Source organism: Rhincodon typus, chromosome 15 (assembly GCF_021869965.1).
Source record: "Rhincodon typus isolate 14 chromosome 15, sRhiTyp1.1, whole genome shotgun sequence".
NCBI lineage: Eukaryota > Metazoa > Chordata > Chondrichthyes > Orectolobiformes > Rhincodontidae > Rhincodon > Rhincodon typus.
Genome location: NC_063346.1, coordinates 42,773,519 through 42,786,590, shown reverse-complemented (window position 1 = coordinate 42,786,590; position 13,072 = coordinate 42,773,519). Strand labels below are relative to the sequence as shown.

At 38.0% G+C, this 13,072-nt stretch overlaps 1 long non-coding RNA gene across 3 annotated transcripts; it reads right to left on the bottom strand.

Moving 5' to 3' along the window:
• Nucleotides 1–323: 323 nt before the first annotated feature.
• On the bottom strand, nucleotides 324–12,640 carry LOC125485059. 3 transcript variants are annotated; one of them, XR_007263821.1, is made up of 3 exons: nucleotides 12,197–12,270; nucleotides 6,906–6,984; nucleotides 324–493 (listed from the first exon to the last, which is right to left on the bottom strand). It is a non-coding gene; the product is annotated as an uncharacterized LOC125485059 (long non-coding RNA). The 3 variants fall into 3 exon arrangements; XR_007263820.1 differs by lacking the exons at nucleotides 324–493; nucleotides 12,197–12,270 and adding exons at nucleotides 850–1,028; nucleotides 12,585–12,640; XR_007263819.1 differs by lacking the exon at nucleotides 324–493 and adding an exon at nucleotides 850–1,028.
• Between the last annotated feature and the right edge of the window lie 432 nt (nucleotides 12,641–13,072).

Below are 13,072 nucleotides of genomic sequence, written 5' to 3'. Positions count from 1 at the left end.
TGACATCAGTGTCCTTTCTTAGGACAATATTTCCAGTATTGCAGCACTAGTTTCAACCAATCAAGCTGCATTGGGCTGGCCATGTCATCTGCATGCTTGGCACAAGACTTCAAAAGCATGTTTTCCACTCCGAGCTTTGTCAGGGTAAATGGTTAAACAAGAGGGCAGAGAAAATGCTTCAAGCACCCTCAGTGTCTCCATGAAAAACTGCAAGATCCGAACTGACTTATGGGAATCTCTTGCTCTGCAACACTCAAATTGGAGAAGCAGCGTCTGCTAAGGTGCCAACCATTTTGAGCATCTGACAGACCCAGAACGCCAAGCACCAGTGGAAGGAGTGCGAGAAGAACCAAGCATCCCATCCACCCATCTCTTCAAACACCACTTGCCACTTCTGTGGCAGGATGTGCGAACTGATCAATGGACTATTTAGATACCACAGGAGCCACAACCTCAGAGTGGAAGAGAGTCATCATCAGTCTCAAGGGGCTGTCTGAGGAGAAGAGAAGCAAAGAAAAAAAAAATCAATTGAACATGTTTACCTTGAACAAATCTGTTTTATTTCCATTTAGTACTTATTTGTTCAGTCGATTGTTAGTGTCGTCCTGGATTATAAATTCTAAATTTATAATCTGACTGTTAGTTATTGTGTTTAATGTTATACTTTTTAAAAATTTGAATAAGGGTGTAACATTTACAATGTTTCATTCCTCTGGCGCACACCCTGAATTGAAAATTTATTGGAGGATAGCGGTAATGCCTGTGTCTCCACAACTTCCTCTCTTACTTCACTCAGAATCCTTGGACATATACCAACTGTGGCTCAGCTTGTAGCATTCTCACCTGAGTCACAGGGTTCTTATTCCAATGCCTGGTACAAAGATCAAGGCTGACACTGTTTGAGGTGCCATCTTTCTGATGAGAGCTTAAACTAAAGACCCAGCCAGTTGCTTCAGTGAATGTAGAAATCCTATGGCAAAATTTTGAAGAGAAGGGGACTTATTCTTGGCGTCCTGGCCAACATGGACCTATCAATTAATATCACAAAAAAAATTTAGTTCTTCTCTTTTGCTTTGTGCAAATTAGCTGCCACATTTCTTACATTATGACAGTGACTACACATCGAAAGTAACTTGTTAATGATAAAGAGCTTTGAGCGGTCATGAAAAGAGCTATAAACATGCAAGTCTTCTTTATCTTTTATTTATCTGGCCCTGTATACTTTTCAAATTTAAACACAGCCAGCCCTTCCAAATTCAAATTTTTAGCCTAATCCAGTAATTTAACTCCCTCCTTTGTCACTTTATCTTTGTCAGCATCTTGTTCCATAATAAAAACAGATGAAACTGTCCATCTAATATCTCAGACACATGTAGATCCCCTTTTGGGTCCATAACTAGACATTGTCCACATCTCACTGTTATCTGTGCTATCCTGTATCAGGGAGTTCACTGAAGACCTGTCTGAGGAGAGAGAATGGTTGTCAGGAAGAACTGGTATGTGGTTTTGCCAGAGTATCGGCTGCCAAAGGGGTGGAAAATTATCAAGAGCATGCAACTGTTCAGGTGTTACATCTCAACAGGAAGGTGTAGCAGATCTGAAAATAATTGCATTCCCTTAATATGTTGTTGGTGTGCCACTGTACATGGGTCATCATATTAATGATCACCAATCATATCGACAACAGCACCAATGCATTTATGCTGTGCCACTTAGTCATTCCCTGTATACCTCAAGGGACTATGATAAACTAGATGGAGGCTGCTTGGGAACATGTTAATAGCTCTTCAGCTTTATTGGGTTGGTCAGCATTTATTGCCCATCTCTAGATGCCTATGAAAAGATGATGATGAGCTGCCATCTTGAACCACTGCATTCTACATGCTGTAGGTAGATCATGGAGTGCATGATTCAGTCTCACCATCCAACTACATGTGGACTGTGCTCATATGAGAGCTATGCTGTGACCATCAACATCATACAATAAATTATTAGTATTCTCAAACAACAGCTTGCTGTCTAATCCACACAGGGACAATTTGCAGTACTCACTACAGTTTGTCCTCAAATTTGTAAACTCTGTTGCAGGCTACATAACTTGGCTCTGCACCCTTATCACCAGTTCTACAACATATGCCTCGAGAGAAGAGGAATAAGTAAGAGAGGTAATAGAATCTGGAACATCAATGTCCTTGAAAGGCTTTCCATTAGCAGCTCATCAGACTGCAATCCCCTTGAAAACATCCTCACATAAACCATTGCTCCACAACTCCCCACCTTTTCTTTCCTCTAACATGGGCCATCAACATGTCCTCATGGCCATGGGTCCTGAAATGAAAAACAGAACACTGAACAACCTACCTGTAACAACTTTAGCAGTAATAATTACAACAATAAGAAAGTTAGAAATAGGAGAGGGAGTAGGCTACAAGGGCCCTATGACACATTAGATCATGACTGATATGTGATTGGATTTTAATTTCACTTTTCTGTCAGATTGATCAAACCCTTGATTTGCTTCTTCTTTTAGCTTCTCCAATTCTATTTTGTATTGCAGCAATTTTGATTGATTCCCCTTCTCCACTTTCTCCGATTGGTCACCCATTCCTCTACCAATCCTTACTGCATTAGCCTGTCTCCACCACCTCTAGCCATCTAATCTTAGGCCTTTATCTTCTCCTTCTTCCTGGGAGTTCATCTCTATTTTACTTCTTCTCCCCAATTTCCTTTCTTTCTTTATGCTCCCAGAGTCCAAAAAATCTATTGATATCAGTCTTGAATCTACTCAATGACTGAATATCCATAGCCCTCTGGAATAGATAACTCTAAAAGAATCACAAACTTATGGGTGACAAAATTCTTCATCATCCCATTGAACCTTATGCCGAGACCACTTTACCTAGTTCTACATTATCCAGTCAGGAAACAACATCTCAATATTTGCCCTGTCAAGCTTTCACAGAATCTCATCAATTTCAAATGATATCATATCACATTCTCTTGAATTCCAAAACTACTCAATTACTCATCATCAGAAGCAATCAAGTGAACTTTCGCTGCAAAACCTTAAAGGCATTTATGTCCTTCCTTAGATAAGGAGACCAAAATGATACATTGTACAATTGTAGCAAGGCTTCCTTACTTTCGTAAGTCAGACCCATGTCTATAAAAGGCAAACATACAATTAGGATAAGTGATAGGCCATTTAGAACTGAAATGAGGTAGAATTTCTTCACTCAGAAGGTATGAATGTATGGAATTCCCTGCTTGAAAGAGCTGTAAAATCTCAGTCAATAAAGTATATTCAAGTCAGAGATTGATAGATTTTTAGATATTAAAGATTCCAAGGAATGTGAGGATAGTGCTAGAACATGGCATTGAGGTGAAAGATCAGGCATGATCTGAATGAATGGCAGAACAGGTTCTTGCTCCAATTATCTACATTATTGTACTTCTTTAATCAGAAAACTTTTTTAAACTCAAAGATGAGGGTAAATCCCTCCTCCATGGGGTTGTGGAACTAGTCTGAGATGGTCAGTTTTTTAAAAATTTGGTGAAGATGATAAGGGAATGGAGTGAGTGAGAATAAATAAAATTGGAGTATAGATCAGTCATGATTTATCTGAATGGAAGAGCAGGCTCTAGAGGCTGAATGGTTACTGCTGCCCTTATTTCTTAACTTATTATCGCAAGTGTTGTTGGATCTAGGAGTTACTGAAATTTCTTTGAACATTTTTGGGGCTTATGATCAATGCATATATCTAATAATTTAATAATATAATTTTTAAAACCCTAGCTTCTTTAATTTAATGACTATACTACATTTTGTAGATTGTGGCATTGTATGAAAATACTTCAAATATTTGCTGACAAAAGAAATACAAATATTTAGCTGTGAATCTGTTAAATGAATACTCCTGTTCGGTATATTTGATGAGCCTAACAGCTTACTCACTAAATAGGAAGTGACAATTGCATTCTGTCAATCAACTTACATATTATTAATGTAAGCACATAGCATCTGTGTACAGGCACTTCATTGAAGTTCAGCATGGGTTAAAGAGATGCAAAAATATTCACATAGTGTAATGAGTTTAGCAGTTGGGCAGTTCCCCTGGTGAAACTAAATACATAGAGCGGACTGGGTGAAAATATTCACTCCTTTTGCATTGCTTATTATTAGGTCTCTTTTGTATTAGTTATTATTTAACAAAAATACTTATCTGATGCAAGTTCTTTTCAGTTTTTATTATCATATTAAAAACATTTTTCTCAGATGACTACTGTGGAAAGTCAAAGAAAAATAATGGAACATTACATTTGTGCTATTTCCATGAACGGTTTGGGTCTTGATAAAATCTCCTTGTTTTTGAAAATGCAAACGGTGATGCAATTCACTCCATATAAAATAAATGAAAACCTACTCAAAATGACATGTAATTCCGTATCCAGAAAAGGAACTGAAATTTCAGAAATAGTATGTATAATGGGGAGTTTTAGAAGCGAATAGAGATAGCAGGCATGTGCAGCAGTTCCTAGAATTGCTAAAATAAGCATGATGCTGAATTATGAAAAGGTTGGCAATTCTTTCCAAAAACACATCTGCTTTGAGAAAGTATTCCCATATATAATTGCATTTAGGCTTTTGTTAATATCGCACTTTAAAAGAGATCAAATTAGTCTCCGAGTTGAAAGCTTAGACACCTCACTGGTGTAACTGTCTTCATTCTTCATTTTGTCACAAACCCAGTGGAAGATGCCATCATTATGCCTTACCTTATCTGAAATCTAGTACATTTAAGAATGCTACATTGAGCACATTTAACTGCAAAATGCGGACTGAATTGCCTCTGGTTTTAAAAGGTTCGGTATTTAAGTTCTAATATTAATTATTCTGTTAAAAATCCTATGAATATGTTGAGAAGATTTGCTAATATCTGGGATTTAATAACAGTTTTAATACACTTAAAGATAAATTTTCATGAAGAGCTGTTAGAATAGTTGTCGTAATGCCTAAATGACTTAACGGCGATAAGCTGTTCAGCTAAAGTGATGATAGAAAAATAGTGCAATTTTAAAAATGAACACTAAATTGTTTTAAGATTAATCGAGCATTTATCATTACTTGAGTCATAGCCTCTTTTGGCAAAGATACTCATTAGGAAACAGTAAATTATGAAAAATAAGCCCTTAAGCAAGTAATAATATGGACCACACTCTTTCACATAGAGTTGAACTGCATAACTGCATTGTCGCTCACCACAACATGGTTTATTTAATATTGTTCCAGCACTTTTTTTTGAATCCCTACAGTGTGGAAGCCGGCCATTCGGTCCATTGAGTCCAAACTAACCCTCTGAGGAGCACCTAGAACCACCCTCTACTGTATTCCTGCATTTTCCACCCACCTGAGACACTATGGGCAATTTAGCATAGCCAATCCACCTCACCTGTCCATCTTTGTACTGTGGAAGGAAACCAGAGCGAACCCACACAGACACGGGGAGAATAATCAAATTCCACACAGTCACCTGGGCTGGAATGGAACCTGGGTCCCTGGCACTGTGAGGCAACAGTGCTAACCACTGAGCCACCATGATAACACTCTGTTTTACTTGTGCTCCATTGGACAAGGTAAAATCAGTTATCAACCCACCTTTGTGCAGTATGAGTTGTAAATGCTCTTCAGTCAAAACACTACTTCAAGCAGGTACAGTAGAATGTGCCCTCACTCTTGCCCAATGGAGGCAGTCTGAGCTCACTCAATCATCCTGGTGAAGCCTCATTACTTATCCCATTGACAAACTGCTGACAACACTTTTAGCTGCTTGCTGATTAGAGGTGGATGAAAGCCTAGTGGCTCTACAGCTTTCCCAGGTTAGTGATTCAACAAGTGGGCCACAAAGGTTTGTGCTGGTTAATTTTTGCAGGGCTAGGAGAAGTATCAATACTTAGACTTTTTCTAACTTCCTCAAAAGAAAGCTGCTTGTTACTGTAATCACAGGCAGCTGTAGTGTTCTAAAAAACATACATCTACTCAGTAATCCAATACTGTAGAGAAAATGAACCTCTTGCCTTTGCAATCCAAGTAGGCAACTTTGACTTAGTGTCTGTTTTACACTAAAGGACAATCAGGTCAACTGATTGTTGCACATCTCAGCAGATTTCCATTGACATCTTCCTCTTTATTTTAAATTTAACTTATTTCTCTAATTACACTGTTCAGAGACGTTATTACACACCTCTGGAGTAGGTGGGACTTTAACCTGGGTCTCTCGGCTCAGGGTTAGGGATACTACCACTGTGCCACAAAGCCCTTTTTATACTTATGCCCAAAGTTGAAATAACTCCCATGTGGTCAGAAACAGTGCAGATTCGATTAAGTTAGTAAAAGCTGACTTACCTCTGACTGGAATAGCCATTGACAAGTTTTGAAGAAATAAGGCCAGGCTGCTAGCATTTTGCAAATGCTTGCTAAGATTTTGTATTAATGCAAACAAGAAAAAGGCACAGAATATGAACAACAAGGCATTATCTTGTAAATCTCTTGCTTATGGAGCTCTCCTCCAGACAGCGCTGTTACTGCCCACTAATAAACAAACAATTTTAAATACAGAGCTAACCATCACTTAGTGAAACAAGACTGTTAACCCAAGAGAAATAACTACAGGTCTAATTGGTAGATTTTAAATGTCAACTGAAATGTGATGAGGGGCACATGCAAATTTCAAATCAACGTTCCTTTGATTTATCATCTCATTGGTCATTCAGTGCTGCTGCAGATGACACTTGGTGGAAACATATTTATCAAAGAAGCTCCAAATTGTGGTCAATGAGCATGGATGTTGAACATCCCTTCCTGGAAAACTTGGCAAATTTAATTAAATATTGAGAAACATACTCACCAATTTTTCTTTCAGTTTTCAATCTATGATCCTTGTGTCATGTAATGGGTTTAGTGGCTACGAGAGATACTGAAAGTATCTAGAACAGAGATTACATGATCATATTAAGCCAGAATACACAACGTACAAATGCATTTCTCCAAAAAATTTGCATACACTACCATTTGCAGTTACGAGTTATTCATTATAAAAATGGTCAAAAAAGAAAATTGTTGTTCATGAACAAAGCTGTGTGTTAAAGGTTTTTTTTAACTCTGTGAATGTTGGCAACATCTCATCTTCTTTGCTGTGAACCTTCTTTATTTCTGTGTATGTGCCTATGGTTGTGATGATGTAGATGGTTGATCATTTTCACTATGTACAATCAAAGGTGACAACTGCTCTACACAATTGGTTATACAGGCTGACTTTTGATAAGGACATTGAATGTTTGGACTCTGACTGGCTCAGCAATGCTCAGCTCTGCCAATAATTTGGCAGCATTATTAAAGTGAAATTCAGCTTTCTGTTCAGTCACTTTGATTTTGCCACTCACTCCTGTCCTGCTCATATCACTCAACAAGGTGATTTCATTGATGATGTCGTAATACTTCAGCACTGGTCTTATTACCAGTTGCTCGATTCTAGCGAAAGTTGTTTCTTGTTCTGAGTCCCGAGGCTACTGCATGTCTTTAGCAGTGAGCTTGTGTAGAGTTTAACATCCTGATAATTAATTAAGAAATAACTTTGCAAGATAGTTCACGAATACAACAAGTTGTTGCACTGTTTTTGGACCTGGTGGTGCTGCAATTCTCTACAGCTGTCACCTTGTTTGGATCCAGGTAAAGTCCTTTCTTTTTCAGTACGTAACCTATGTATGAAACCGCAAGCAACTTCAATTGCATACTTTCTTGTTCTGTTTCAGATTCATCTGGCAGGCCCTGTCTGACTGTGGCACTAAATTCTGATCGCGGTCTGTCATTACTTTTAGCATTGTATCTCTAGATCTATAGACTTGCAGATCATCCACAAAAGCTTCCATTCTGAGGAGATCACTGACTATCTTGTGCTGTCTGCTTTGATACACTTTTGGAGCAGTGAAAATGCCAGATAGCATACATTATCATCTCTATTCCCTAAATGGCATCCTGAATGTCATTAAAAGAACTGCTGCTCTAATCCAGTTTCACAACAGGACCCATCCTTCAAATTCAGGCTAGTAAAGATTTTTGCTTTGGATAAATATTGCCAGAAATTGCCAACGTCTGGCATAAGGCGAGTTGGGAACTATAACCCCATTCCATTACACACTGAGGGGACCATCACCTGCTCTCAATCAATCAATTCTGGAGCTAATCTGCTCGAGCCTTAAAAGGAGCCTGTATTTATAACTGATGCTGTCCACCTCTACAATGTGATTATAGGTGTTTCCTGTGTCTTCCTAGCTCAGTGGCTGGATGACTGGTTTGTAATGTACACTGATGACAACAGCATGGGTTCAATTCCCATACCAGGTGAGGCTAGCATGAAGGTTGCACCTTCTTGACCTTGCCCTAGCAAGGTGTGATCATCAGGTTAAACCACCACCAATTATCTCTTTGTAATAACAAAATGGGACCATGGTGACTTTGCAGGCACATACGATATACATTATAATTGCAACTCCCACTACGCAAACCATTGTGGTGACCATTTCCAGTCCCAATGTCTTCTGATTTTATTCCACCCTTCATGTCTTCTAATTTGTTTTCCTACCTATCTTTGTATCATCAAAAACAATGTATAATGTTTGGCTGATCTGAAACCACGTGGTTTCCATCACCCCAAGAGGGTTTTTAATCCTAAAATATTCATGTGCAAATAAATGCTTGTGTAGTAACCAATTGGTCTGGCTGCATAATTCCTACTGTGGACATTTAGAGTCTTGGAGAGAATATTCCTAGATTCATATGCTGCTGTTTGACTTAATTTCACTTTAAGTCTAATATTCTACCAACCAGGAACATTTGGGAACTTATTATTGAATTCAGAAAACCTGTATTTAAACTGCCACATGTTCATCACTCAGCCTTTACGAGTAGAATTCTTACAGTTTCTTCAGGCCTATCCTTCGGCCAAGTGAAAGTCTATTTAAGATGCAAAAAAAATCAAGGTTGGATGACGACAATTGGGTCTTATAACCATCCTGATACTTATTTGGAGAGATTAGAACCTGGTGGGGAGATGACATGCTCTCTACCAACTCTTACCTTCTCTTTACGTAAGTAAATTAGTGTCAGTTTTCCAATACTCTAAAATCACCTTGCATTAATCGAGAGTACTTTCAGTCTTGCCAAAGGAAAATGGATAAAGTTGTGATTTTTGTTCAGATAACAACTGCTGTCACCTTGTGGTATTTACCACCTTGACACAATGTGATACTGGAACAAGACTGTTTGAAGTAGTTCATTTCTATGGATCCTCCTTTATTTTGTCTGGGGCGTCTCCAGTGATTGACAGTAAAGTATACACCTTGATAGAGTATCTACAGAAAAGGCACTGTTCTTAGACAACAAGAAGATTTAGAGCATGTTAGCAATCAGTACAACTACCAGCCATTATTACCACAACCTTATGGAGTTGGAATAGATACATCTGTGCCCTCTGAAACCTAGAGTAGAACTCCTTGCATCCATACACAGACTTTATGTGAACTCAGTAGAATGGGTGGAGCCAATGTAATCTGAACATTAACCCCTTGAGAACCATTACCTTCTGCAACACCACCATTGTGAAGCAAACTCCCAGATACGTCTTCCTCAACCCATGAAATATCACAAATAAAACTGATACTGGACGTATGAAGAAGAAATCTGATATGCAAACATTTGAGATTGAAATTTAAATGTTCAGGGCAGAAAATAATAATAAGTGATTTGCAGCTCTGTTGAGTAACCTAGAAAATAATCTTACAGTTTGTGAATTTACCAGAGGAAAATGTACTATAAAATAAAAAAAAACCTTTTGCTGTAGATTGAGTTTCAGTTATCAATTTGAAAACAACTTTCATAAAATTAGATAGCTGGGAAGACAGTGGCCTAGTAGATTTATTACCAGACCTATTAATGCAGAGACCCAGGTAATGTTCTGGGGATATGAGTCTGAATCCCACCATGGCAAATGTTGGAATTTGAATTCAATGAAAACCTGGGATTAAAGGGTCTAATGATGACTATGAAATAATTGTCAAGAAAAGTTCATCTGTTTCTCCCCTTTCTTAAAAAGGGAGAGTGAAAACAGCCATCTTACTTGGTCTGGCCTATATATGACCCCACCTACATGGAACTGCGGTCCCACTGCAGTGTGGTTGACCCTTAACTGCCCCCCTGGGCAATGAAGGATGGGCAATACTCACATGCTGTGAATAATAATAATTCAACATTTTAATTATAGAAAATTGTAAGTTTACTTGTAAATCATTGTCAACAACTTGTTGCAACAAATCATTTGCCCTTTACATAGGATCCTATTAATTATTGATAGGCATGGCAGATCACCATATTTGCTTTGTTCCTAGGTTTGAGTCCTAGCTCGGTTGACAGGATGCAAGTTTTATATAATGAGTTACAGTTTTTCTGAAGACTTTGTTGCATATGTATAGAGCTATTTCTAGGAAACTATTCTGAAGGTAGATTTTTTGCATGTTTGTAAAACTGAAAATATGCTAGTACCAATCTATTATTTAAAAGGGCACAATCAAGGTAGTGAATGCTTCAGTGAATTAGCACCAATTCATTCCATTCCCTTCTCCAGTTATAGATAAACATTTTATCTGTTATTAACCAGGATCTAGTTTGTGAAACATCTGCCTAGAATTGGTCTAGTGGATCCAGGTCTGCGCATTAATGGGATGGGATCTGGAAAAGCATAACATCCCACAAATTTCAACTTGTACTGCTTGTAACAATTTGCTGCCTGAATGCTATAAGTTTGTACAAAAAGTTCCCAAGGCAGTGAAAGTCCTTCGTTTCTCTAAGTGGATCTAAGTGATAAACCATTTGTTTCAACAAGTCACCTGCCCATTACATAGGATCCTATTAATTATTGACCAGATAGTGCAGCATAGCAGAGCACCATTTTTGCTTTGGATCCTATGTTTGAGTGCTAACAAGATGAAAATCTTCTCTGGGTGTTGGCTGAATCCAAACAGTCTCACCTATTGGTGGTTGGCAAAGATCCATAAGTAAGCACAATATGTCATAATTGTTAATCTTTTTCCAAGAGATTCCAGAAAAGGAAGGAGTATGGTTTGGGAAATGTAAGAACCACTTTGGTACAATTGATGTTTGGAAATAAAACATTGTCAAGGTAGTTATATGCTTTCAACTAGCACTGCTGTTGGCAATTACAGTATTTGCTGAACTTCTAACTGGATTTTGAGAAATGGGACCATTACAAAAAAAAAAATTAATGAATGAGGCCAACGAGATTGAATGCTAATACTCTCCCCACTCCTACTGTCTCTTATGCACAGAACTGCTTAACTTCTGTATGTAAGCACAGGCAGGAGAATGGGTACTGAGCTCCTGACCCATTTATGCAGAGGGGTACTAATAGAGACTTGCTAAAATAATTAATTCAATTAAGCTAATAGATCACATTTGCAAAGCATACCAATGAAGCTAGTAAATAGTTCAATGTTAATGATTTTAAAAATTGAGTTACTTTCAAGTAGTTTAGATACTTATTGAAATCAGTTATTTTGTAATAAAGCAATTTGCAGCGCTATAATAAAATTGCGCTTACCACTAAAAAAATATAATTTAGGACGATCTTTAAAAGTAAACAAATACCTTCTAAAATGTGCGCCCATTGCATTGATTTGTAGAAGATTTCACATCTGTATATACATTGAATGAGTTTGAACAGAAACTAGAGTCAGAAAATCAATTTGGTAAACAAGTGCAATTTTGAACATAACGTGCATCCAGATTACCCAGTTTCAGACAAAACATTTTTCTATGATGTAAATTCCTATAAGACTTATCCTATCCTCCTGCGTCATGATTAGTCAGCAACATTTTGCATACCAGCCCGACATCACAATTAGTGAAAGTAAAACAGCAGCAAATGTATGATTCAAAAGCTGATACCTGCCAGATAAAATATAAGCAGTTTTGGCATGCATTTGAAACAGAGTAGAAACCAAAATAAGTAACAGACTGAGTCAGCTGTCAATTTAACATTTAAATTGACAACTTCTTTTAAATTTCAGTCCTCTGAAATTTGGGACCCATCAAGGTCAGGGTTAGAGCAGGTGAAACAGCAATTACCTGCCTCCATCACATTTCAAATTTTGAGAAGGCAGGATCCAGGACAGTCAGGTCTATACCCATCCAGACTCAGTGGGCAACCATCATGGCCCATTAAGGGCCAATTGTTCCCAAATAAAGGAGGTTGACTGGGAATTTCCTGTCAGCTCTCAGGTCCTTGTTAATAACCAGTTGCTAATTGAATATCTTGGCAGAAGGTTGAGGAGCTAGCACTCCAGACAGCCCAGAAAACCCCTGTGCCTGCTTTGGTGCAGTACAGGTTACTGGCTACCACATAAAGGAGCTATCACCCCACCAACATCACCATCATGGATATAAAGGCCATTCTTACATCAAAGACTTTTTAAAATGATGAAGAGTGACTGCCTCCATTTTGAAGCATGCTCACCTGCCATTATAGCCTGCAGCTCCTTTCAAGCTGAAAGCTCTCTGATTGGTTTCCCAGCTTTGAAAACCTGTTTATCATCTTCAATTGGATTGCAAATTTATTTTCATGCACATTGAAAACATCTGTTCTACTTGCCACTACCACATGTGGTTGAAAGTTCCACGTTCTCTCCAGTCTCTGAGTAGTTTCCCCTGAATTGCTTCAGGGATTTATTTGTGACCAGCTTATATTTATGGTCCCTAATTTTGGGCTGTTCCTGAATAAAAACTTTATCCCGATATTTGACCTATTAAATCCCTTCATGATTTTAACACGTCAATTGATTTACTATTCAGCCTTGAATTTTCCAGATTAAAGAGCTCCAGGCTGATGGTTGATAGCCAGCAGAATAATGGATCCAAATCTCTTTGTTCATTCCTTTAAAACAAACCTTTTAGGCAAGATATTTGGAACCAGATCTTGCAATGTTTTCACTAAGACATTTGCTG